Consider the following 24,620-nt stretch of genomic DNA (forward strand, 5'->3'; position numbering starts at 1 on the left):
GTGTGGTAAACAAGATCAGATCATGAATTATGATTATCTGCAATCTACAGGTGAAGAAACTCAAGTTCAGAGAAGTAACGTTGTCAAAGTCATATATCTAGTGATTGGCAAAGCTGGAATCTGAACAAAGTGAGTCGATTCTGAAACCCAGATTCTTTGGACTGCAGGAGCCTGGCAATCCCAGCCATCACTGGGTTTAAGGCCCAGGTCCAGCCATATGGAAATGGCTCCCTTAAGCCCTAGCCAGCGACTTTAGGGGCCAGCCCCGCAGCTCACCTGCCCTAGCCTCAGTCCGTCCTTTGCTAGCTTACTTGTCTCTGGATTAGTCCTCTCATGAGAGTCAAACTAACCTGCCTCCCCACCAAAGCTGGGCAACATCACTGTTACAGAAAAAATGGCTAGAAGCCTTTGGCTATATTATAGAGTTAAGAAAACTGGCTCAATTATCACACAGACGGACATTAAGACAGGCCTGTAGAACAATCAAAATTAAATTATTATCATTTCATTGTTCTAGTCCATTTAAATGAATGAAATTGAACATGTGACATACCCATGAAATGCTTGCCCATGTTCCATTATCAGGGCCTCAAATGAAAATCAGTCCTTATTTTAATCAACTTACACCCAGACTTCCGTCATAATATAGCCAAAAACCTACTCCGTATCTCCAACTAATACGTCTGTCTTGGTCCATTCAGGCTGTAACAGAACACCTTAGACTGGATAATCTAGGAACAACAGAAACTTATTTTTCACAGTTCTGAAGGCTGGAAGTCCAAGATCAAAGCACCAGTAGACTCAGCATCTGGTGAAGGCCCCTTCTTCATAGATGAGCCCTTCTGTGTGTCTGCACATGGCTGAAGGGGAAGGCAACTCTTTGGGGCCTCTTATCAGAGCATTAATTAATCCCATTTTCAGGGGTGGAGCCCTCATGACCTGACCACCTCCCAAAGGCCCCACATTCTAATACCATCTACCTTGGTGATTATGTTCAACATATGAATTTGGGGGCTGGGGAAGGACAAATATTCAGACCATAGAAATGGCCAAAACCAAACACGTGATTTTCTTCCTAAACCTGATCCTCCATTCTTCCATCAAGGCTGAAACCCTGAAGCCATCATTGGCATCTTTCTCTCCCACCTTATAGCTAATCCATCAGGAAATACTGTTGGCTGTACCCTGAAAAAGTGTCCGCAATCCTTTCATTTCTCATCCAGTCTACTGTGTCCACCACGGCCCCAGCCACCACCAGCCCTTGCCTGGTTTGGCCATTGGCCACTGGCCTCCTCAATCGTCTCCCCGCGTCTGCCCTTCTTCTCCTACAGTCAGTTCTCAATACAGTAGCCACAGTGATATTAGGAAGTCAGATCAGGTCACTTCTCTGCTTAAAACTCTTCAATAAACCAGGTGCAGTGGTTTATACCTGTAATCCCAGCACCTCTGGTGGCTGAGGTGAGAGGATCACCTGAGTCCAGCAGTTCCAGACCATGCTGGGCAACATAGCAAGACTCCTTCTCTACAAAAAATTTAAAAAATTAGCTGGGTGTGGTGGCACACACCTGTAGTCCCAGCTACTTGAGAGGCTGAGGTGGGAGGACTGCTTGAGCCCACGAGGTCGAGGCTGCGGGAAGCCATGATTGCACCACTGCACTCAGCCTGGGCAACAGAGTGAGACCATGTCACACACACACAAAAAATATGTAAGCGAATAAGTAAACAAACTCTTCAGTTTCTTCCTGTCTTACTCAGAGAGCAGACAAAATCCTTCACGGGGTCCTGAATATCCTAGGAGAACTTTGCTCTCCTCCTCTACTGACATGGCCGTCTTGCAGTGCCTCCAAATATGCCAGCCATATTCTGAGACTAAATTTTTGCAATTGCTCTTTCTTCCTTCTGCTTGAAACTTGTTACCAGCTGTCTGCCTGCTCTAAATTTTTGCTCAAATTTCACCTACTTGGTGCAGCCTTCCCTGCCCATGTTAATTAAAATGGTAACTGCCCTTCACTCCTTTTTCTCCATAGTGCTTATCAACAATCTGACACACCACATATTTTCCTGATTTATTTCTGTCTTACCCACTCCTCTCCTTTAATGCAGGTATCCTGGAGGAAAGTGATTTTATTTTAATCTATTCATTCACTGCTGTATTCCCAATTCCTAAAAAAAAGTTCTTGGCACATAGTAGACACCTGATATCTGTTACATAAATAAATATATGATAAACTCACACATACAGACCATGGATTAAGAAAATTATCCTGTGGATTAAGTTTTTTAATAGTCACCTTCTTCTAATATAGAGTACTAAAAGTCAAATCAGGTTTTAATGGAGAATTAGTCACAAAAATATCTCAATTCTCAAATTGTATGTAGAAAAGTAAGCCAATGAGTCTTTGGCTGTATTTACACCCAAGCATTTTCCTATGTAAAACTCAGGTTTTGGCCACAAAAATGTTTTCTCCCTTTAGACTATCTGGGTTGATGGTTAAAGTGACGTATGTATGATATTAAATGTGAGCAGTAAACAGAAGGAAATACTCCCTCAAATATGTCCAAACGTAGCACATAAACAAAGACTTACATGCATTTTATAGGACAGAAAAAATAAACCTATTTTAGAAACGGAATGACTACTTGACACGTTCCAGTTAATTCTTTTCCAGATAGCTTAATAGCTGTGGACAAGATCTCAGCAACATCAAACTGCAGCAGACAGGATAAAAGCCGGATGATACCAGGTTTACTCACAGTTTTTGTTGTGTCCTTCATAGGCCCTTAAGTCCCACTTATATATAATGGATTGTAAATGAAGGTAACAGAAAAAAGACTGTGAGGCCGGTAAAATGGAAAAGAAAAGAAATGGCAACCTGAGGTCAGCTGTGTGTGACCCACGTGTAAGACTGAAGTAGAACTTGTCTCCTTGTGAACGAAACACTTACGGCAACAAGAGCTCCACTAGCACAGGTCACGCTTTGGTCTCTGCTCACCTGAGGCACTCAATGCCACAAGTCAAGCCAACAAACCACTCACAACTCTAATTTTAAGAGAGTCTTTTTCCACTTACTTTTTTGTTGAGGGAAAAAAAACCCAAACCTGTCAGTTTGCCGATTAGGTTTTACAATATCAACATACATTTTAGCAGTTATTTAAGTATATCTGAGAATGGTGGAATTTATTGTTACAAAGTTTGGAAGTATAGTTTACTAATAGTATTTAATTTCTTTTCTTCTTATTAACAGATCTTAGAGAGAGAGAGACAGCACCAACAGTATCAAAGAGATCTTAAAAACAGAATGTTGAAGAGTCACATGCAACACATAAGCAATTTATTGTCAAGATTTCTTTCAAAAAGAGAAGGAAAGGCATTTTTAGCAAAACTGTCTTTAAAAATTTCCAAACTTAAAACACTTCTACAGAAGTTGTTCCATATCATGAAAATGGGAGTTCATACCCTCCTTTATAATCAGGGTACAAATGGTGTGGCCCCTACTGTGTGACCTTGGGCAATGGACTTATCCTAAGGCTCAGATCTGTAAAATGGTGATAATAATAGTATCAATCTTATAAGGATTATCATGAAGACTAATAAAGATAATGCACATCAAATTCTTAATATGCCATCTGGAATGCGGCAATTAATAAATGGTTCCTTTTCTTCTATTAAGCTCATACAATAGGTAGAATCACAAACTAATTTTCAAAGAAAAAAATCCATTACTCTTATAAATTTTCAAGTAAATTAGGAAAATTTTAAACTAATAGCCTGGCACTGGGACCTAGAGGGCCTGCTCTTGCCAGCTGCTGGGAGGCTGGCTATGGACCTGCCTTCTGTAAGATGAGGGGACAGGGTCAGGACGTCTAGCTCCCTGTACATGTCCAGTTCTCTCTATGGAATGCTCTCTTTTCTCTTTTCTACCCTATGCAGACTGCCTCTCCAGTCCTTCAGAAAAGGTGAGAAGCTGTCCTACTATTAGTACTTCCAGATCAGCCTTAACTGTAAGCTAGACATTCTCATATATTCTAATCTATCTCCCAATGGTAATTTCAGAATTGCCATAAGACAGTTCCGAAGGAATTTTAAAGGAAATAATCCTAATGAATTGCATGCCAACTCCTCTACTACTATGACTGCCAGCATTTCTGGCAAATAGTAAATGCTTTGCTGAAAACAAAAGCATACTAAAACAAGCAAACACAAAGAAGCAAACACAAAACGTAGGCCTGCACCTTTATAAGGCAAACAAATCTTTATGCACAGTCCTTGCTCAATTCAACTCACTCCCTCGCAACAGGTATGACTCTGTCTGCACAAAGGCAGAGTGCCCGTATAGTTTTCTCTTCTTCAGTACCACCCCTTCCAAGCTTCCTTCTGATACATTTCAGTGTTAGTTTTCATTTTCTCACCAGTCTCTCTTCTGACTTCTTGGAGTAATGAAAAGTCAAAGGAACCCCTAGAGTCACTGTTGCCATCACTTAACCCAGGACAATTAGGAAAATATAAGGTATGCCTCAATTACATTTTAGTATCATAAAACTTCTTAGAGAGCCTCAGGGTCTTTAAACAGGCTCAACAGAATACCTGGTAACAGTAAGAATGTAATAAATATTTTTGTTATTATCATATGAGCAAGCAAGCACCCTCCTCACCATATAATGTTGCCATACCAGTTAACCGTCAACTTCTGGGTCACAGGCAGGAGCGGGAGTGCGTCTCTGACCAACAGTACAGAGCTGGTGAGTGGGCCTCCACGGCCTCCTCCACAGCCCTCCTCCCCAGTTTGGCATCAGTTACACAGACTCGCCTAGGAACACAGTCTTGCACACATCCTTAGATTACTTTCTTTCTACCCAGAGGCAAAGGTGACACACTGATGGGGTCTCCCATTGCCCAACTCTCAGGCCTAGGATTGGCCAACTGCCCTCCCAACAGATTCCAACTGCTCAAGGCTGAGTGCAAGCTGTTCCCTCCGGCACCACTGACATCACAGTCCGACCCGGGAATCCTCGCCACACCGCACCTCACACACCCCTCCCCAGCCAAAGGCTTTCATCTCCGTCAAATCAACACTTCCCACCCCAAATGAGAATCTGACACATTATAATCACCTTCACTCCTCCTCCGAGGATCCCACAAACCACAGAAGATGCACTCGTTTTTCAGGGCTGCATGCTGGGGACACACTGCCAAAACAGCCTGCAGCCCTTCCAAGACGCTTACCACCTGGGAGAGGGAGAGTGGCCGGCCAGGGCAGGGCTCTGAAGGACGATTGTCCAGGAAAATGGAGTGAATGAGTTCTCTGTAAAGTCAGGTTTGAAGCTCAGAGTCCAACTGAACCCAATGAGAAAGTGGGTTGTCTTTTGAGGACGCTTGCTTCTTTCTGTTCAAGAAACCAAATTGTGTGTGTGTGGCTGCGCACCCATATACACATACACATGTAAATGTTCAGACGTTTCCTTTCGTGTACAGGATAGCATATATTTCTTCCAGGTTCACTGTTGCACAGCCAAGCCTCTTCCTCTCTCCCTTTAACTCCAGCAGCATCTAGTCACCTTTCCGGCATTAACTTCCTCACTTGATGTTTCTCTCTGTGTCTCAGTGATCTTCCCCACCGGCAGATTTACATCTGCAGCTTTCCTCATCAGCCTTTCACTCCCACAGTATGTGCTGTATAATGGCCTTGAGACTGCTTTATCAAGGACACAAACTAATTGCCCTCAGCAGGACCTGAAGGACCTGCTAAACTCCTTTTAACTACTCTGACATGATTGTATCAAGTCAAGGCAGACAGTGGTATTTTCAAAAATTGCTCCTGCTCTCTTCCCTCCATTTCTGACTCACAAATAAGCACCGAATTCTTTAAACATATCTGATGTTGGAAGCAAGATTAGCTAAGTCCAGTGGTCAAAGGTTTAAATATGTTACATGGTTTGGCTAGGTCCCCACCCAAATCTCAACTTGAATTGTATCTCCCAGAATTCCCAAGTGTTGTGGGTGGGACCCAGGGAGGTGGTAATTGAATCAGGGGAGCTGGTCTTTCCCATGCTACTCTCGTGATAGAGAATAAGTCTCATGAAATCTGATGGGTTTATCAGGGGTCTCCACTTTTGCTTCTTCCTCATTTTTCCTTTTGCTACCACCATGTAAGAAGCGTCTTTCACCTCCTGCCATCATTCTGAGGCCTCCCCAGCCACGTGGAACTGAAAGTCCAATTAAACCTCTTTTTCTCCCCAGTCTCTGCTATGTCTTTATCAGCAGTGTGAAAATGGACTAATATAATATGATTGAAGTATTTTTTTCTCTAGCTACCCAAATATAACAATTACATTTTTTACAGTTTTATATTACACATAATTTGCTAACACTTATTCAGTGCGTGCTGTGTACTATGCAGTGTTTTATGTGACTTAGCGGCATTGTAATATGAAATACTTATACCAGCCCTATGAGGTAGAGAAATGAAAGAATTGGTAGACTCCCATACTTTTAAGATCCAATTGCCCTGTCCTTTAAATTCCTTTCACAAGAGTAATTATTTTCAAGATTTCCTAATCTTTAGATGCCACAGCCCCCTAAAGTTTTCGTGTTAAGAACTTGCTAACAGGTAACTACTTAGTGTTTCTCAAAATTTACATAGATTAGTCAGGGAGGTTCTCTTCTGCTTTCTGAAGTTTTCATTTATTTGCTCTTAGGTACATTAAAGAATCATTAGGGTCCCTCATACCTATCTAATTAATTATAGTTTATAATTATATAGCCTCCTCTCAAAGTCCCTAAAAATAAAGAGTCCCGTAACAGAAGAGCCTCATCTACCACCGCAACATCTCATCCCACCCTGTCCTGTTGGCAATAATTATTGTTCTATGCCAGATGACAAAGAGCCATGGGAAAAATCCTTTTTGTAACCAATATATTTTAAAACAGAGACTAAGATCAGGATATACTAAGTAAAACAGGTTAATAAGATAAGTTTGTCCTTGGGTCAGAGTCTTTTCATTCAGCCCTTTTCTTCCCTGTCCCACTGTCCATTTCTCTATTCACTAGCCCCCAGCCTCAGCATTCTCCGTGGGCTTGGACAGTGACAGCAGAAAGTGAGGCCATAAATCAATCAAGTAAGGCATGCTGCAACCTCAGGCACAGGTAACAAATGGCAGCAACAGGAAACAAGCCCCGCCGATCCCCACTGTCTCCCTCCTGTCTTCCTAGTTCTAATCCTGCCTTGGCCCACCCCAATCTTTCTCATGCCTCTTTCTCAACCAAGAGTCCTAGGAGGCAGCTACCAGCCCATGCGAGTGGACTCGGGAATAATCCACATGTCTCCCTTCGGTCTCTCTCGGGGGAACTTCGATTCTAGAGAAAGAAATGTAGCACCAGAGTGCCCTTCCACATGTGCAATTTCAGTCACAGAAGAAACTGAGTGGGAACAACATTTCTGGGCAGGAGAACAGGCAGATATACCATGAAGCTAAGTTTCAGGGCCCAGCATGTGTACAGGCCCCTTCCGAGGTCCTGGGAATGACCTCGGCGATGAGTTCACATATTCATATTTTTGTGAAATTTGAAAAAGTAAGGTACTTTGGTATTCTTTTCTATAAACAGCGCGCCCATATGATAAAAAGATCAAGTCCCACAAAAATCCAGTGGTCCTAAATCGTATCTTGTACAGGTGTGAGGCTCAGGAGGGTCTCACACCTCACGCCTACCTACTTGATGATAGTTTATAAGTAGACAACCTCCTCTCAAAGTCCCTAAAAACAAAGAGTCCTATCACTGAAGAGCCTCATCTACCACCACCACATTTCATCCCATTCTGTCCTGTTGGCAATAATTATTGTTCTATGCTAGACAGACTACATAAAATCTAACCTAGTTTGTATTACATTTTCTTCATGTAACATCAGAGTTCTTTTCCCCACAATACGAAAGCAAAATTAGGTTAAATTTTAGAAGAGGGAAAATAAGAAGTAAAAATAAATTTTATTTTTTAAAAAATAGAAAAAGTAGTTACTAATGATGCACCTCCTTTTCAAATATATCTGGAACCAACTTTGGCAAGCCATGGGCATCTTTTAGAAAATATATTGTCCAAAGACTCTGCACGAGTAAGTGTACAATAGGGGCCATGAAGCTCCTCCATACGATTCTGCCTTCCAGCCATGCTGAGGAACCCCTGCAAGAGACGTCTGCAGTTGTATCCCCTAGCAACTCCTTAAAAACTCACTGGTACTTTATCATATTTTAGCATTGTCCTTTAGCGATGTAAGGTCAAGGCCACTGTAACACACATGTTAGTAAGCAGGAAACAGTGAAAACACAGAATCACAGAAATAACATTTAACAGCAAAAATGACACTTCTAACAACTCATTTTGTAGCTGAAAGGCACTGTAGTGAAAACATAGGAAATAGCCATATAAAAGGCTTCTGAGTAACAGAGGAAAGTCTTCCAGAAAGCATTCGGTTCTTAAGATACATTGTTATTTCCTGAGGTACCCTTTCAGTCTCTCCTACGTGGCTCAGATGAAAGGCCCTGGCAGGGAATCTGGGAGGGGAGCAGTGTCCCAGTGAGGACTCTGGGGAGGGCCCATGCTCTGTGTCCTATGCGCAGAGCAACTTCACCACACTCATGGGCACAATGACCCCTAATGGTACTGAAAATGGAGAGGAAGGGAGCAAGTTCAATGACGTATGTGTTATTTCTGAAGTTGGTATTCTTTACAAGAACAAAAAATTGGCACTAACTTAAATATTTATCCACTAGGGAACGGATGAATAAAAGGTGGTATATGCAACAACTGAATACCCGCCCTCAATCTGCTGAAGCAGGAACTAAAACCACGGGACTGATCATGCAAACTGGAGCTATTTCCACTTGTTTAAGTCAATGCTTACAAATCATGCTCTTTCTGGGACACATAGAAAGTGTAACAATCAAGATATGTACATAAAGAAAATATTTAGGATTAGCCAAGAAAAATATATAACAAAGAAATAGGGAGGCCTTCCTCTGCCACCAAGTCTAAAAATTAGGTTCCATCCTAACACCCATTTCTTCTCATTTGTAATCTTTATCAGCAAACGTATTTTATCAGTAAACTCTTAACAGTAAATGTGTTTATGACTATTCATTTGTCTTCATGGGTCTGTAGTAAAGCGCTGGGAGGTTACGGACCGTTGTATCCCCAAGGATAATACGGCACCTGGCAAACAGCAGAACCCCCCCTCAATAAATACTTTCAATAAGTGAATCATTGACGATAGTTTCGAGTACCATTCACATTTTGATACCCTACAAATACTCAGCTCCAGTTCATCCTTCTGGTCCAGCTGAATAGCTGACATCAGCCCCTTCTGGTCCAGCTGACTAGCTGACATCAGCCCCTTCTGGTCCAACTGAGTAGGTGACATGCCCACATGAGTGTCCACAAGCTACCTGACAAGCCACATGCACAAGACTGCACTTACTCTCTTTGTAAAAAAAAAAAAAACAAAAACAGAAACAAAAAAACGTGTTACTATACTTTCAAAAGCATGCAGAGATAGCTACACAAGAGTGTCCTGGATAACATTACTTGTAAAAGTAGATATAAAGAAATAACCAGAAACATCCTACATGGAATGGGATACTACTTATCCTTTTACACTAAGGCGTAAAGCAGATCTCTTAGGTACTTCATTGGAAAGCTGGAGGGCTGCTTGCGCTATGTTACTAAATACAAAAGGAAGCTGCTAAAGGTACCATTCTGTTTAAGATGATCATTACACATACATGTGGCTTTCAGTGTGGAGGAAAAAAGCTAACAGGGTCATATGTGGGTGGTGGAATTTCTTAGCTTACTTTGAAGATTTTCCACATTGTTTGAGTTTTTAAAGTGAATAATTCCTACACAGAAAACCTGACAGTTCAAAAACAAAAAATAAAAAAATAAACTTTCTCTATTCTCAAACTCTATTACAAACAACTCTCCAGTCACCACATTAGAAGTGTGGTAGCTCTCCTGAACCCCCTTCTTTGCCTCACTCTTTACATTTTACCACCGGAATATGTCTTATCAAATTTCATTGCTTCATTTTGCTCATACCTGTTCTCTTTCCATCTCCTCTGCCTGAATTTAAGCCTTCATCATCTCTCTCTCCAGCGGTCCACCAGCTGGCTTCCTTCGTTTGTGACTCCTGGCAATCCTTGACATTGCTTCCATGTTTCCAGAACCCATATTAAAAAACAAAACAAAACAAAAAAAACCAACAAGTCACAGCTCAGAATGAGCCCTTCCACTCGTTCTGAATGGCCCGTGCAGTCGCGTTCAGGTGGCTGGGGCTGCCCATGGCACCTGCACAGCACTTCTCCCACTATTTCTCCAACTGTGCTCCGCACTGTTCTAAAAATAAGTTTCCTGTAGTTCCCAATGTTTCACAGTTTGATCACGCTATTTCCCGTATCCTGGAATGTACTGCCCTTGTCCTCCAGTCAGAGTTAAAATTACTTCCGTTTAAGAACTCAAGTCAAACACCACTCCTCCTCCATACAACTTTTCTGCTCCTTTTCCCTCAAGCAAGTTTCTGGCTCCTTCCTCTGTGCTCTTGGTGAATCTTCCACTGAAGCAACACGGAAAACACACACAAACTGTCATTTGTGGCAGGCTGTTGAGTGCCTAGGGCTTCAAACGCTTCGGCGCATGCAATGCTACTACTGTTTTCAGGTAGGTGGCCACTGACATCTTATAAAAGTTACAAATGTCCCCATTTTTGGAACAGAAGTCAAAAAGGTTGGAGAATGGGGAGAGAGACACTTGTCCAAGACCACATAATAAAAGAGACAGGTTTTGATTCTAAATCTTTCTAGCACCCACTGTGCTGTACAACCTTTACTAATATGTCATTGTAAGCACTGGCTTGAATTTCTGTTTCTCCCTATAATATCCTTATTTTCTCATGGACAGGGATTATTTCTGATTCATCTTTTGATCCTCAGACCTAGTACAGAGCTGGGCACGCAGCAGGTGCGTGGGGATGTTTGTTGAGTAACGCAGCCAAGGGAGCTGGGGAGAGCGCAGTCATTAGGAGTCACACAGTCTGACCTTGAGCAAATTATTAACATCACGAACAAGCCAAAAAAAAAAAAAACAGAAATAAAGCACCAGGCACACAGTCTAGGGCACAGTAAGTTCTCAAAAATGCTACCCACAATTACAGTAACACTGAGGAAAGAGAAGCTCATAAGAGGGACATGCGTCAGTCCGTCAGGGCTAAGTGTTGCTGAAATAATAAACTATCCCAGGATCTTAGTAACTGAAAACACACAGGATTTGTTTTTCACTCACTATCCACATCCATGAAGTTCTGAGGAGTCTCCTTCCTCTACCTTGTTCTCACTCAGGAATGCAAGACCAAACACCATGCAGAACAGCACTGGCTACCACGGCAGGGGATGGGAGCGTGGGAAAGTGAGCATCGCCTATTAAAGACTTCCACGAGTCAGTAACACACCTCGCTTCCTTCCATCTGCTATTGATCAAAGCAACTCACATCATAAACTTGCAATCTTACCTCATATCCAGGAGAAAAACCAGAAATACCACATCACTAATGACTATGGTGGGAACAGGGAAACATTTCTTAAGGGTAGGTAAGTGTACCAGGTACAGCAAGTAGGAGAAACGCTTAGCGTAGGCACAAAAATTGTAAAAAATGTCAACAGATAAAACAGTAAGTCAAGTATGAGGAAAAGCATCTGTGGCTTGGTGTGACTGGACCATGGAGTGCGTGCAGTGCGTGCAGGAGCTTAGGTGGAAGAACAGGCTGAGTCAGGTTGTTAAGGACTTTTCTGCCCTATTACTAATCGTAAGAGGGGTGGGAGCCCAGAGGATCAATATGATAACTGAATAGGATCACTCTGGCAACAACTTAGGGCTCTTCATATTCCAATATAATATATACATTTATTCTCATATACTTATTCTGTTGTTACATTGTCATAATTATTTTCATGGTTTATCTATTTTCTTGCTTCCCAACTTGGAAGTAGTTTTGTTAAAAATGCTTTCAGAATACTTATTTCACTTTTTAAAAGAACGTATTGAACTTTAAGAAATCCATTGACTGCAGGACCTGATGGTGCTAATGATGCACAGGTCTCCTCTGCACAATGAGCATGTACTAGACACCCAATGCCTTAAGTTAATTTGGATAGCAATGCTTTAGCTGCAATTACAGCCATGCACAGCATAATGATGTTTTGGTCAACAAGGGACCAAAGATATATGAGATGGTCCCATAATATTCTAACAAAGCTTAAAAATATTTATTGACTGATGACACAGTAGTCTTCCTAATGGTATAGCACAACACATTACCTTTTTTATGTTCAGATATATTTGGTTACAGCTGCCTGCAGTGTTCAGTACAGTGACATGATGCATAGGGATTGTAGCCTAGGAGCAGTAGGCCACACACAGAGCCTAGGCGTGTGGCAGGCTGTACCATCTAGGTTTGTTAAGTGCACTCAGTGATACTCACACAATGAGGACGTCACCTAGTGATGCACATTTCAGAAGGTATCCCCATTGTTAAGCGACACATAACTGTATTTAAATACCAAGACAACAAGTTTCAGAGACTGACGTTGGGCAGCTGCAGCGTGAATAGAGTTTCATGTATGTGAAATGTGTCTCCAAATGAGTTGGATAACATTTTGGAGATTTATTCAGTTTATAAGGATGAAATGCAGCACATGTTTAACAGCATCAACTTTAGATAGCTCTACATCACCTGTGTATTTGCTACAATCCAGAATCCAGATCTGATGTTCAAGTGGGCCCTGAAATCCCTGTCAATGTCAATGTCACCCTATCACACCCAAGTCTCCGGTCCTCAGCTGAGTTCGCAGAGCACAGAAGGGGAATGACCCACATGACTCTGAGCTGCATGATGAGATGATGCCACAATGTCTCTCCCAGGACTCATATTATTCTATGAACAGTTATTCTAATGCGAGTATTGCTTTTCTTGTATATATATCTTTTTTTTTTATTATACTTTAAGTTCTAGGGCACATGTGCACAACGTGCAGGTTTGTTACATATGTATACATGTGCCATGTTGGTGTGCTATACCCATTAATTCATCATTTACATTAGGTATATCTCCTAATGCTATCCCTCCCCTCTCCCCCACCTCACAACAGGCCCGGGTGTGTGATGTTCCCCTTCCTGTGTCCAAGTGTTTTCATTGTTCAATTCCCATCTATAAGTAAGAACATGCGGTGTTTGGTTTTTTGTCCTTGCAATAGTTTGCTGAGAATGATGGTTTCCAGCTTCATCCATGTCCCTACAAACGACATGAACTCATCCTTTTTTTATGGCTGCATAGTATTCCATGGTGTATATGTGCCACATTTTCTTAATCCAGTCTATCATTGTTGGACATTTGGGTTGGTTCCAAGTCTTTGCTATTGTGAATAGTGCTGCAATAAACATACGTGTGATTGTGTCTTTATAGCAGCATGAATTATAATCCTTTGGGTATATACCCAGTAATGGGATGGCAGGGTCAAATGGTATTTCTAGTTCTAGATCCCCGAGGAATCGCCACACTGTCTTCCACAATGGTTGAACTAGTTTACAGTCCCACCAACAGTGTAAAACTGTTCCTATTTCTCCACATCCTCTCCAGCACCTGTTGTTTCCTGACTTTTTAATGACTGCCATTCTAACTGGTGTGAGACGATATCTCATTGTGGTTTTGATTTGCATTTCTCTGATAGCCAGTGATGATGAGCATTTTTTCATGTGACTGTTGGCTGCATAAATGTCTTCTTTTGAGAAGTGTCTGTTCACATCCTTCACCCACTTTGTGATGGGGTTGTTTTTTTCTTGTAAATTTGTTTGAGTTCTTTGTGGATTCTGGATATTAGCCCTTTGTCAGATGAGTAGATTGCAAAAATTTTCTCCCATCCTGTAGGTTGCCTGTTCACTCTGATGGTGGTTTCTTTTGCTGTGCAGGAAACTCTTGAGTTTAATTAGATCCCATTTGTCAATTTTGGCTTTTGTTGCCATTGCTTTTGGTGTTTTAGACATGAAGTCCTTGCCCATGCCTATGTCCTGAATGGTATTGCCTAGGTTCTAAACGCAATCCAGCATATAAACAGAAGCAAAGACAAAAACCATATGATTATCTCAATAGATGCAGAAAAGGCCTTTGACAAAATTCAACAGCTCTTCATGCTAAAAACTCTCAATAAATTAGGTATTGATGGGACGTATCTCAAAATAATAAGAGCTATTTATGACAAACCACAGCCAATATCATACTGAATGGGCAAAAACTGGAAGCATTCCCTTTGATAACTGGCACGAGACAGGGATGCCCTCTCTCACCATTCCTATTCAACATAGTGTTGGAAGTTCTGGCCAGGACAATCAGGGAGGAGAAAGAAATAAAGGGTATTCAATTAGGAAAAGAGGAAGTCAAATTGTCCCTGTTTGCAGACGACATGATTGTATATCTAGAAAACCCCATCGTCTCAGCCCGAAATCTCCTTAAGCTGATAAGCAACTTCAGCAAAGTCTCAGAATACAAAATCAATGTGCAAAAATCACAAGCATTCTTATACACCAATAACAGACAAACAGAGAACCAAATCATGAGTGAACTCCCATTCACAATTGCTTCAAAGAGAATAAAATACCTAGGAATCCAACTTACAAGGGATGTGAAGGACCTCTTCAAGGAGAACTACAACCACTGCTCAACTAAATAAAAGAGGACACAAACAAATGGAAGAACATTCCATGCTCATGGGTAGGAAGAATCAATATCATGAAAATGGCCATACTGCCCAAGGTAATTTATAGATTCTATGCCATCCCCATCAAGCTACCAGTGACTTTCTTCACAGAACTGGAAAAAACTACTGTAAAGTTCATATGGAACCAAAAAAGAGCCCGCATTGCCAAGTCAATCCTAAGCCAAAAGCACAAAGCTGGAGGCATCATGCTACCTGACTTCAAACTATACTACAAGGCTACAGTAACCAAAACAGCATGGTACTGGTACCAAAACAGAGACATAGACCAATGGAACAGAACAGAGCCCTCAGAAATAATACCACACATCTACAACTATCTGATCTTTGACAAACCTGACAAAAACAAGAAATGGGGAAACGGCCGGGCATGGTGGCTCACACCTGTAATCCCAGCACTTTGGGAGGCCAAGGTGGGTGGATCACGAGACCGGTCAGGAGACTGAGACCATGGTGAAACTCCGTCTCTACTAAAACACAAAAAACTAGCTGGGCGTGGTGGCAGGCACCTGTAGTCCCAGCTACTTGGGAGGCTGAGGCACCGTAGTCCCAGCTACTTGGGAGGCTGAGGCAGGAGAATGGCGTGAACCCAGGAGGCAGAGCTTGCAGTGAGTTGAGATGGTGCCACTGCACTCCAGCCTGGGTGACAGAGCGAGACTCCGTCTCAAAAAAAAAAAAAAAAGAAATGGGGAAAGGATTCCCTATTTAACAAATGGCGCTGGGAAAACTGGCTAGCGAATATTGCTTTTGCTCCCATAAATGATAACTTGCGGAACTTTTTAACACAATGCCCAGCTTGTAAGCAATGAGCCCACTGTGGTGGCCAACCTCATGGACATCTCTCCTCTCCTTTAAATGCCTTAAGAAGAAGTGGCCTTCAAAACTTTTCTGTATAAGTTCTACCTTTATGTATGAGAAACCATAAAACAATAGAAAGATCACACTGCACAAAGAATCAGAAAATCTTTTTCTGGTCTAAGTCCCTGTCCTTACATTCCCATGTGACCTTTAGCAAGCAGCCTAAGTTCTCTGCAAATTACCTCACCTCAGCTCTCTTCTCTATAAAATAAGGAGCACTACTAGTCTACCTTAAAAGCCTTCCAATCGGGAGAGTTGCGGGCCTACGTCAGCTTTAAAGCAAATCCTAATGCTATTCCTAGCCCTTGCTTCTGCTTGTCTCTCTCAAAATAGTGTTTCTTTCCACTGAATAAAATTCCAATATGTTTGTTTTTCAAAAGATCCTTTTGACTGCAAGAAACAAAAACCCAATTCATACTAACAAGCAAAAAAAAAAAAAAGGTAATTTATTGACTCATGAAGGAGTCACCTGGACCTGTGGCAAACTGCGTATGAAAAGGAAATACATGATTGTTGTACTAAGCCATTGAGAATTTCATAGCACTTGTTACTGAATTAGAGCCTCACCTGTCCTGACTGATAAGCTGACTTCCATCCAGGACTGAAAACATATCCTCCCCTGCTTACCAACCACAGTGAAATGTGAGAACTGCTTCTCTGGGTGTCCTCTTGCCAGTCCTGAGGAAGGGCTCTGATGAGCCTTACCGTGGTGGAATTCCAGACCTCGATGAGTGGATACAACCATGTACCAGGGCCACGCCGTGTGCCTTCCAAAACGGCACAAGATCTGAGGCTGTGCCCAGAAGGGGCAGGGAAAGCTGAATGGAGTGTGAATAAGGAATAATGACTATGGTCCAGAGAATTCTCTCTCTCTCAACTTAACCTCTGAGCAATCAATTGCCTGCTAGCCTGTCAGTATCACTGCTGTAGCCATCACACATTTTCACTTCCTTCAAAACACACAGGAAAATCCTTCATATACACGAATACAATCTTCTGTAAGAAAGTCTGCCACAATGTTTGGACTAGAAAAGTTATGTTTATTGTATACAACCATAAGTATAATGAAGATAATGTACTGTTTAGGTTTGATCTCCTTCATTCAGAATCAACTCTCTTATTCAGCCAGTGAAGCAATTTACCAAATTCAACTTGAAAAGTATACTGTCATCAGTAATAACCTCAAACAACTTCATTGGTTGCCAGTATTGGACACTACGTTTCCCTGCTTCTTTTACACACTTCACACATCCTCATCTCCCTTGTGCTGAAACACATATGTTACCCACATGCAAAAGACAACTCAAATTTCACTTAGGGTTTAAAAAATATCACTGTACAGTGAACAATCATTATTAACAACAAATATCTCCAGAAGCCCATCCATGCTAAATTGCCTTTCATAAATGTTATCTAGACCAAATGAGATATATATTGCTCAGAGAATAAGAGAAAGTCTGTTTTTGATGGAAAACATTTGTTATTCTCCTATTACTCCAAACTATGGCAACCCTAGGGGAGGATCTTTTCTTTCATTCCCTTCCCCAACCCAACAAAATATAAGCAAACATCAGGAACGCTCTGCTCCTTAATCCCATACACTTTTAAAACAGTCCTCACATTAGAAAATGATGTGAGAAATAAACACAGATTTTTTTTTTCTATTGAGATGGAGTCTCACTCTGTCACCTACCTAGGCTGGAGTGCAGTGGCACCATCTCGGCTCACCACAACTTCAGGTTTAAGCGATTCTCCTGCCTCAGGCTCCCTAGTAGCTGGGATTACAGGTGCCCGCCACCATGCACGGCTAATTTTTGTATTTTCCAGTAGAGATGGGTTTTCACCGTGTTGGCCAGGCTGGTCTCAAAAGCCTGACCTCAGGTGATCTACTTGCTTTGCCTCCCAAAGTGCTAGGATTACCAGCGTGAGCCACTGCGCCCAGCCATATTTTTGTCTCATGTTGAGATGAATGCAAATTAAAGTATACTTCAAGAAACAATACCAAAATAATGCAAAACATATCTTTTCCAGCAAGACAGTCTCACCTCACTACATGTCTTTCTTGAGTAACTTATAAACATAACTATCAACACACCAAAAACCAAAATCTTACTGTTTTAACTAATAGGGCATAAATTCAAAAACGTGATACATAAATAACATAAGAACTATTCGTGAGTCCTTTATTAAATTTGCAGTCAGAAACAATGTTTATAGATGAAAATACATTCAAATTTGACACATCAAATATTTAAAACCTTGAACAGAAAAGGATAATTTCTCTTTATTTAGAGTATAGTTTATTTTTTATTTTAACCAATTTTCCTTCACATAGCCATACTTTAAACTAGAAAACAAATCCCTTATTTTGATTCTATCCCTTGTATTATATGATAAAACAAAAGGTTATGTTAGTTTTCCAATAGAAACTGCCTTTAAAAGAGTAATTCTATACTTTTTTGCATGTGTTCAGGTTTTTTTAATGTATCACATTCCATAATCCAGTATTCGATGGACCAAATACTTGATTATAATCAAGAAATTGCCTATTTGGGGACACGGAGGAAGCCATGGAATTTCAGAGGTTATAAAACACTATTATTCGGCCAGGTATGGTGGCTCACCCTGTAATCCCAGCACTTTGGGAGGCCAAGGTGGGCAGATTGCTTGAGCTCAGAAGTTTGAGACCAGCCTGGGCTACATGGCAAAACTCCGTCTCTACAAAAATACAAAAATTAGCCAGGCGTGGTGGTATGCACCTATAGTCCCAGCTACTCGGGAAGCTAAGGTGTGGGGGGATTCCTTGAGCCCAGGAGGTCGAGGCTGCAGTGAGCCAAGATTGCACCACTGCATTCCACCCCGGGTGACAGAGCAAGACCCTGTCTCAAAAAATAATAATAATAAAACACTATTTTTCAAAACTAAGTGTGAGATTACCTAAGTGATTGTCAATATGTAGCACTGAATTCCTCTTCTGAATAGCAATATAAAAGTTAAAGATAGAGTAATACTTTAATTAACAACTAACTATACTCCAGCCCTTATTTCCCTCTCCAGCTTCAGACTCCAACATTAACTGCTAATACCAACCTGCTCTTATCTGTCCAACAAATACTTCAAAATCTATTGACTCAAAACTGAACATCTCCCTCCCGAAACCAGCCCTTCCTTCCTTCTCCATTCCCCTTCTCGCTGACGGTCGCACATCATTCACCCACCTGCCCACACCCAAAACTAGAGGCCAGCCTGGGACGCTGGCCCTGCTCCCACTTCTGCCGTGTGCAACCATTAGGCACCAAGTTGTGCTAATTATGCGGCTCAGACATCTCGCAAACATTTCCACTCACTTTCACCTCTTTTGTCAGTCACTAGCTCCTAAACACTTTGCTGGTGTAGTCCACCACTCTACTGACTATTCTCTGCCTTCTTCAGTTTTGTTCCTCAAAACCACCATTTGTAACGGCCACAGTAATCCTTGTAAACTGCAAATTTAACATTATTCCCCATACTCTCATCCTTAAAAAACTTTAGTCAATCCTCATCATTTTTGGATAAAGTCAAAACTGTTAATATGGCTCATAAAACCTCCAAAAATCTGACCCCTAAGTCACCTCTTCAGCTTCACCTCCAACCACTCACCTTCCTAAGATAACTCCAAGCACACAGGTATTGATGTCCAGCTCCAGGAACATGCCATGCATGCTTCACACGTCTGTCCTCACACGCCACTTCTTCCTCTTCTAGAACATCTACCCTCCTGCAATGCTATCTCCATCCCAGCCTGGTTAACTCTTACTTGTCATTTAAGCCTCACTTTAATACGATTAATTTCAGCAAAGATTTTCCCCAACACAGCAAGCCTGCATTAAGTGTTCTCATTGTATCCTCTCAGGACACCAGGACTATCTTTATTTTGTTCACTGTTGTATTTCCAGCATCTAGCAGAGTTCTTGGCACATAGCAGACACTCAGAAAAAATCAGAATGGCTGATTAAATGGCACAAAATGGAGAAAACATTTTAAAATCCTCAGACAGTCTCACTGACTCTCCTGATCAAACAGAAGTAAGGAATGCTGAGTGTAGGAGGCATTCACTACAAAAAAAAAAAAAAAAGTAATAAGAATCCAAGTGAAGTGTTAAACCCATTGGGCAGAATTTATAGAAATACATGTAAAATAGGCCAGGCGCAGTGGCTCACGCCTGTAATACTAGCACTCTGTGAGGCCGAGGCGGGCACATCACGAGGTCAGGAGTTTGAGACCAGCCTGGCCAACATGGTGAAACCCCGTCTCTACTAAAAATACAAAAATTAGCTGGGTGCAGTGGCAGGCAGCTGTAATTCTAGCTACTGGGGAGGCTGAGGCAGGAGAATTGCTCGAACCCTGGAGGCGGAGGTTGCAATGAGCCGAGATCATACCACTGCACTCCAGCCTGGGTGACAGAGCAAGACTCCATCTCAGAAAAAAAAAAAGAAGGAAAAGAAAAGAAAAGAAATACATGTAAAATAACTAATTCAATTCCATTCATTACTTTTAGATAAATCACATTTGATAAGTTTACTGAATCATAACAATTATGTACATCCTATCAATTTAAATGGCAGTTTTCTAGAAACACATTTTATTCAGATACTCTCAACAAACCCTGAAAAATATTTCGAATACCAAAGTGATGAAAATAAGTTTGCATTTTTCTATGTGTGACAAACAGAAGCAAAAGGCAAAGATGATCAGTTGATGATGAAAGCAATGGGACATTTTCACTTTATTGGGTTTTTTAAAAGAAGAAACTTTTTAAATGATAAATCATTAGATCTGTGAGTCTGAGGTTCTTTTAAAAATGACATATTGAAATATTTAAAGAAAGTTTTATTTCAAAAGTCCTTTCTATAAAGTAATAATTTATCCATAATAATAAGTATTTGGTCAGTTTAGATAATTAATTTTACTCAGTTACTACCCAGTTTATTTGACTGAAATTTGCATGTCTTTTCACACTCCTGCTGCTTCTCTCAGCCGTCACACAGCATCCACTGTGGGCCTGCACCATGTCAGCCCTGCCTGTGGTCACTTTCATTTTCTGCTTCCTATGATCTAACCTCATGTTCTCATTGGGTTTGCAGCATTGCAGGGGAATGCATGAATCCACACCCTGAAGGCCAAAACGGAGGGAAATAAAGCTAAATCTATTTTTATAGATTCACATTCAATATTTTAACACCCTGATTTTTTACCCACAAATTTGAATTTTCTTCTTTCAGTTTTATGCCCAATTTACAGTTTGCAAGTACTGATTTCCTAGTAAGTTGTTTCAACCTAATTCCTCTGTTTTCCTTTTCAAGTTCACAGAAGGCATTTTCCAAGTCGGTTGTGTTTCCGTCTCCTGCTTGGCCCTATCCACATGACACAGGGTGCAACGCCACAGAAATAAACATGAGCAGTAGCTGCCGGTGTATCTCCTTTCATACCCCGAATCCTACCGGGAACCAATTGATAAAACGATTCTGAAAATAAGAGTTCCCTGTGTGAGAAAGGGAGGAAACTTCCCTAACCATATTTAGCCAAGAAACAGTGTAAGTCCCCAGGGAACAGTCTTCAGCAGCCATTGCATGATTTCATGAAGTAGCTGCTCCTTGGCAGGCAGTAGGAAAACACTTTTTTAAAAAAATTCCATGTTTTCCTTCAAGTAGCTGTCACTTCTTTAGAAAAATGTTTCCTTTAGGCCTACAGCCTAAAGGAAGGGTAATCTTTTGTGGATTTTTCTAGTTTGTGTTAGTCAGATTAAACAATGTACAGGTAATGCATATGGAGAAGCCGATATCATGTTAACGCCCTTGGCTTGGATGCAAAATTAATATCCTACAAGGAAATTATTATACAGCCGCTGAGTTTCAAAGACTAGCTTCTTCTAGCACAAATGAATTATCATATTCATAGACAACTTATTATAATCAGTTTTTCCTGAGCCCAACAATTCAAAATGCACTATAGTTTCCTACTCAAATAGATGAAAATTAGAGCTGATCTCTGTTCAACAAACATAAAGGCACACATGACACTGTGCACCACCAGTTTTCACAAAACATTTAAAACTGCACCAAAATTTGAGAACAGAGAATTTCTTGGTGTTTTTTACTGAAAATAAATATATATTTTTAATTACACTGGCAAACTTCTCTTGAATGCATGCAAAATGAGTCAATGCTATTTACTGGATGTTCCAGAATCAAAGCTATGGGAAAACCTTCGAGAAAATATATCTTAATACTAGAGATATTCTCAATAATGAAAGAAAAGACTGACATTTCCTCAAATGCATAGTGCTTTCTCCCGTGTAGTTACCTTTAACATCCTTAAATGGAAATGCCAGGAGAAGCTCCAGGACAACAGTAACTACAAAAAAGCCCAAGTGTCCATTCATTCTTAGCGAAGGAAGAGTTACTTCCTGTCACCTGACCCATTAGACAAGTGACCCTTGCAAAGGCCACATACCCAAGTAAGCAATGCCTAAAAATCAGGAAGAGGGACGGCTTTACACGTTGCATCTACCGCAGTGCCACACCCTTAAGTTCAATATGAATTTAAAAAAATAAAAAATTGAGTTGGAGTCTCACTCTGTCCCCAGGCTGGAATGCAGTGGCGGGATCTCGGCTCATGGCAACCTCACCTCCCAGGTTCAAGTGATTCTCTCGCTTCAGCCTCTCAAGTAGCTGGGTGATACGAACAATTAAAATAAGCCTTTACATCTGATCGGCCATGAATATTAAATTATCAGTCAGTGCTAAAGTGGGGGAGGTGGGAGTAACGGAGAACTTGTTGGGGAGGTGCTTGCTGGAAACACTGCTATTAGGGTGAACACTGATCCCAGTCTGCCCACTCGGGACTAAGGAGTTTGCCAGGACATGGGATTTGTGGTGCCAAGACTAGGAAAGACTAGGAAAGTCCCAGTTGGTCAGTCCCAGCACGCAGATGTGACTAAATCACTGGGACTGAGCAAAGATAAAGGTTATCACACACAACATCAATCATAAGAGCAGGGTAAACCCAACTGACCTTCAGCTTTGAGGACACGCATTTATTCTAACAGCTCTCAGTGGTAAAGTCAAGTGTCAACAGTGAAATGATCACACAAAAATTAAGGCTTCTTTTCCCCCCGAGCAGATTATACATATTAATTAAATGGTAGAGAAGTCGGGCACAGTGGCTCACTCCTGTAATCCCAGCTTAAGGCCAGGAGTTCAAAACCAGCCTGGGTAACATAGCAAGACTCCATCTCTAAAGTTAGAAAAACTGTCCAGTCAAAAAGGCAGAGAACAACCTAGTGACACTGCTTCTCTGACAGCAAAAATAAGTCATCAAACTAAATCTGTATGTATTTAATATATGTATACATTTTATGTGTGTTGTTTAAATGTACATTTGCTACACTGCTAAAAGCTGATGCATAAGAAACCCTCAATCCAACATAATTGTGTAGTAATTGGATTTTTTTCTTTTTCTTTTTCTTTTTTTAACTCTGTGTTAATGTAACAAGAACTTAACTTGCAGGCTACAAGGGTAATAAAGAAATGGGGAACATTTACTCTCTGATAACAATTCCTAGGTCTAAAGACTAACAGCCTGACGCTATATCACACCCCAAACCGGCACATTCAACAATCATGAAAGAGGCATTTGGGAATTTCCAGAGGTGGCCACGTGTCCACCATCTCCATCAGCCTTCCTCTTCTCCAGGCTGCAGTTCACACAGACGTGGCCCGCCCACCTTCAGGAGAAACCAAGACATTAAGGAAACAATGGTCACCAGCCAGGAGCAGGACTTAACACAGCCCTTTATCATATGCAGGGCCTCAAAGAAGGGGTTCAGGGCCCCCCAGAAAAAAAATGTTTTAGGCCTCCAACAAGGGGGCAGTTGGTACTGACATGCAATGAAGTCAGCTCTGTCTCTCGTCCTCACTCCTGTCCCCTCCCTGTGTCCAGAAAGGGGTGATTTGTACAGCATCCCCTCCTCTTGTGAGAAACCTTGTTCACAAGAGAGTCACAGCTAAAACTGTGAACTTACCAACGAAATGTGAGCAATGAAATGTGTTGAGAGAGTACATTAAATGAATGTTACATAGGTACTAAAAGAGCCCTAGGAGCATGGGCCGGCTGCTGGCTAGTCTCCCCTTCATATAAGAGAAGCGTGTAGTCTAGTGTAGTGTAGTGTAGCGTAGTCTAGTGTAGTGTAGTGCAGTGTACACTAGTGTAGTGTAGTGTAGTCTAGTGTAGTGTAATGTAGTCTAGTGCAGTGTAGTGTAGTCTATTGTAGTCTAGTGTGGTGTAGTCTAGTGTAGTGTAGTGTAGTCTAGTGTAGTCTAGTCTAGTGTAGTCTAGTGTAGTGTAGTCTAGTCTAGTGTAGTGTAGTCTAGTGTAGTCTAGTGTAGTCTAGTCTAGTGTAGTGTAGTGTAGTCTAGTGTAGTGTAGTGCAGTGTAGACTAGTGTAGTGTAGTCTATTGTAGTCTAGTGTAGTGCAGTGTAGTCTAGTGTAGTGTAGTGTAGTCTAGTCTAGTGTAGTCTAGTGTAGTGTAGTCTAGTATAGTGTAGTGTAGTATAGTGTAGTCTAGTGTAGTGTAGTCTAGTGTAGTGTAGTGTAGTCTAGTGTAGTCTAGTGTAGTGTAGTGTAGTCTAGTGTAGTGTAGTCTCATGTGTAGTGCAGTCTATTGTTTTCTAGTGTAGTGTAGTCTAGTCTAGTGTAGTGTAGTCTAGTGTAGTCTAGTCTAGTGTAGTATAGTCTAGTGTAGTATAGTCTAGTGTAGTGTAGTCTAGTGCAGTCTAGTCTAGTGTAGTGTAGTCTAGTCTAGTGTAGTCTAGTGTAGTGTAGTCTAGTGTAGTGTAGTCTAGTGTAGTCTAGTGTAGTGTAGTGTAGTCTAGTGTAGTGTAGTGTAGTGTAGTGCAGCGTAGACTAGTGTAGTGT

General features: G+C 41.3%; 1 protein-coding gene across 3 annotated transcripts in view; it reads right to left on the reverse strand.

Moving 5' to 3' along the window:
- Nucleotides 1–24,620, reverse strand: part of PDE10A (phosphodiesterase 10A) — a 335,868-nt gene that overhangs the window by 266,240 nt on the left and 45,008 nt on the right. The window contains exon 1 of one of the 3 annotated variants that reach the window (XM_063725084.1): nucleotides 10,086–10,203. The exons of the other annotated variants lie outside the window; for them this stretch is intronic. The gene's annotated coding sequence lies outside the window, so the exon portion shown is untranslated. Of the gene's footprint in view, nucleotides 1–10,085; nucleotides 10,204–24,620 lie in introns of those variants that run through there. 3 annotated transcript variants of the gene reach the window in all.

The sequence above is a fragment of the Pongo abelii genome, chromosome 5 (assembly GCF_028885655.2).
Source record: "Pongo abelii isolate AG06213 chromosome 5, NHGRI_mPonAbe1-v2.0_pri, whole genome shotgun sequence".
NCBI classification, from domain to species: Eukaryota; Metazoa; Chordata; class Mammalia; order Primates; family Hominidae; genus Pongo; species Pongo abelii.